This window comes from Phoenix dactylifera, chromosome 8, assembly GCF_051530095.1.
Source record: "Phoenix dactylifera cultivar Ajwa chromosome 8, Ajwa_hap1_PhDact_Kaust_v1.1, whole genome shotgun sequence".
NCBI classification, from domain to species: Eukaryota; Viridiplantae; Streptophyta; class Magnoliopsida; order Arecales; family Arecaceae; genus Phoenix; species Phoenix dactylifera.
Window position 1 is genome coordinate 13609335 of NC_143197.1, and position 3536 is coordinate 13612870.

At 37.2% G+C, this 3536-nt stretch overlaps 1 long non-coding RNA gene across 1 annotated transcript; it reads right to left on the minus strand.

Annotated features, from left to right (window-relative positions):
* Positions 1-1017: 1017 nt before the first annotated feature.
* Positions 1018-2366, minus strand: LOC148714283 (uncharacterized). Its single transcript, XR_016396167.1, has 2 exons — positions 1944-2366; positions 1018-1841 (listed from the first exon to the last, which is right to left on the minus strand). It is a non-coding gene; the product is annotated as an uncharacterized LOC148714283 (long non-coding RNA).
* Positions 2367-3536: the final 1170 nt, after the last annotated feature.

Here is a 3536-nt window from a genome sequence, read left to right on the forward strand (position 1 = left end):
TCTTTTGTCTTCCAAACCCACAATGCAGTTAAAATCTCTAGCTACCATACAAGGGAGTCCCTCCTGTATCACATCAGTAATTTCATCCTAAACACTACAAGAATAGTGGTCATTAGCGACGCTTTTTTTGGCCTTTAACGACGCTTTTAAGCGTCGCTAAAAACCATCCCGACGCTTTCGTAAGCGTCGGCAAAGCGTCGCCTATGCTACAGTGGAGACAATGTTTTCCGACGCTTGCAAAAGCGTCGGAAATTAGCGACGCTTTTTAGCGACGCTTTAACGCGTCGTTAAATGTGATTTTAACGACGCTTTAAAGCGTCGTTAGAATATTCTTTTTTTAAAAAAATTTCTTGATTTTAACGACGCTTTAAAGCGTCGTTAGAATATTATTTTTTTAAAAAAATTTCGTGATTTTAACGACGCTTTAAAGCGTCGTTAGAATATTATTTTTTTAAAAAAAATTTCGTGATTTTAACGACGCTTTAAAGCGTCGTTAGAATATTTTTTCGTTAAAAAAAATATTTATGGCATTAAATATTATGATTCTGCATTTATGGCATTAAAGATATTTAATGCCATAAATATTTAATGACTTATCAAGAGGCTCAAATATGTTCAAATATAGAAGTACCTTCAGGTGTTGAGGCCATTCTAATATCAATTAACCACCACAAACAAAGATTATACAGTCTGTTCTGGAATGCAACGGGGCCGAAAGAGAATGAAAGCTTCTGCTTTAAGGCGCGAATCTGGTGATGGCCAAAAAACTCGGGGTTCCCTGGATTGAGGAAAGCTTCAGAATGTTGGTTCCTAGAAATCCACGTCATGTTTTCGTACCATGACACCTGCAAGTACTTGTTCTTTCGCTCACCAAGTGTTCATGCCTTTCATCAATGCAAGGTCCATACAGATGAGCCGGCCAAGAATACAGAATCATCCTGTCAAGGAAAAAACCTTGAATCAAAGAGCTCCATTGCGATAAGAAAAATGTGTGAACCAATATAGAAGAAAACCAACTAGTCTGTCAAAGATTTAAAGTATTAAACAGAACACATCCCTCTACATAGGAAATCTTGTTTTTGACTTGATCCAAGATTCCACACAACCATAGTACATAAATTAAGCAAGAGCAGAATACTTCGATTGTAATCCTACCCTACCATGACAAGTAAACATTCAGATAGAACTCTACATGTCCCAGATCAAAATTGTGTGGTTTCATCTTCATCTGCCTCCCTCAGCACTTCATTGAACATATACTGGCTCTGGTACTCCATTAAATACTGTGCCGATCTTTTCACATCAAGAAACAGCTGATACACCCTATATTTAAAGGTTAGAATAACACAAATGCAGCAGCTATGATTCTGGCACTTGAGGCTTAAACTCTCATGTAAGCTTTATATACCAAAATTCAAACATATCATATTGACCATAAAGTATCATAATAACCTTATAATAACCTTATAAGGTTATTATAGTGATGTATATTTCTAGGAAAATTCAGTTTGACCACCTAGTTCAAAACTAATTATAATAACCTTATAATTAACCAATCATTCATGAATCATTGTTTATAGTGTCTTTGTATTGGTTAATGCTCTTCCTTTAGTTTTTATAGCATAAGATGAAAGGGAAAATATTAATTAAATATTAAGCATAGCATATAAGTAGATAACAACCAACCAGTTCCACAAAAGCAAAGAATTCATTCGACAGGATTGGTCATAAGAAGCTTATAAGGTGAATCATAGGAAAAATGCTAGGAGGCAAAAAAAAATAATTACCTGCAAACTTGATACTGCAAGCTCTGAGGCTTTGTCCAGATTGTCTGGATATTTCTGAACAGCATAATGCAAAATAAATCACTGCTACTTTCTAAAATATGAATAGATGTCACAATATGGCGCTATTGAGCTGAAAATGGTAAGTAAAACCCTTACATTGCTCCATCCCAGCAAAAGTGCAGTCATCAAATCCCCAGTGCCCTGCAAGTTATATATCAGTAAATTTAATAGAAGCCAGATTAAATAGCATGATTGATAAACAAACAATAACAACAGGAGAAACCACTAGCAAAAACTAGGACACAACAACTACTTCTGCTAGCTGAAGTGCATGCAACACAAAAATATTGCAAGAAATGTGGTTACTTGGAACAATGATTCAGTGCAGTAAACAAAGATGTGGAGTGACAGAACAAACAGCATCCTAGATGGAACCATAAATAAAAGTCATGGGCATCCAATCATTCATAAAGCATGTGTTGAATGGACACTAAGTTCACACTAAAGTGATAGGGGTTAAAAAAATTGAGGATGATTACTTGTGCGAAGCACCCTCAATAGAAACTTTCCAGCTACCATGGTTGAAGAAACTCGAGAATTTTACTTTGGCCATTGTTATACATAAGGTCTGTCATACTGATTTGTACCACCCCATACTGACCGTACCATGCCGGTAAGATACCTATACGGTACCAAGGTTTAATTTAGTATATATGAATAAGAACATAAAGTTTCTGTTCTTATTCATATATAATTACGCATGTAACAGGCAAGGATAGCACCATTAGGCAAAAGAAACAGTTATTAGAAAGGAATAGCATTAGCAGATTATAACTATCTGTTTAATCAGTGATGATAATTCATTAGCAAATAGGAGAACAGATGAAACATGTACCAGATTTCTTATAATAGAAACATGTACCATAGTTACTAATTCTTTTTCCCTGACAACAGAAATAAAATTGTTTAGTAAAAGCAAAAGTGAAAATTCAAAGCAATTATATTTTCTCTGCTATTCTCTAATTCATCTACTTTTAAGACTTACAATGAGTAATAGACATCGATCATGCCTAACCAGTCCAAATTCAAAACCCCATGACTGTTAAAATGTTTTAAAAACATAACAATGCTGTGATAGTATATATGGAACTCCAGTAAACTGGTACAGGCATAGATCCAGAATGAAAGAATTGTGCCCATCTTGTAAACCTTTGCAGGAAGAAGAGCAGACACCGTGGTTCTACAGGATACATAAAAGTCGAAACATTAGTATAAGGAAAAGAGTTTTGCAGCTGTCGATAGCAATGAAATTGTATCAACTTTCAAGACTGGGGCACATATTGGCATGCTATAACATGTCCCTGCATGAGCTGGCATGGATTGGTACGGGTTATGGACCGGCCAATAAATGTTGAGTTTGAACCAAAACTAATATGACTAAAAATAATAAAATTATAAATCATAATACGGATTTAGAATGACGGGGTTGGGGGTTGGGACAGGGTCGCCGCCGCCGCTCGGGGTGCCGAGGGGCTTCTGGGGGAGGAGAAGGTGGAGCCCTCCGCCATCACGGAGTTTTTCTTCTTGGATTGGACTGGTCATCATGGCGGAGTGAAATTGACGGAGAACTCGGAGGGCATCGCGGAGGGAGGGAGGGAGAGATTGGGGAAAATATGGGAACGAGGGAATAGAGGGAAGGGCGAATGCCGTTCGGTCCGAGAAATGAGTTTGCGGAGCGGAGCGGTGGCT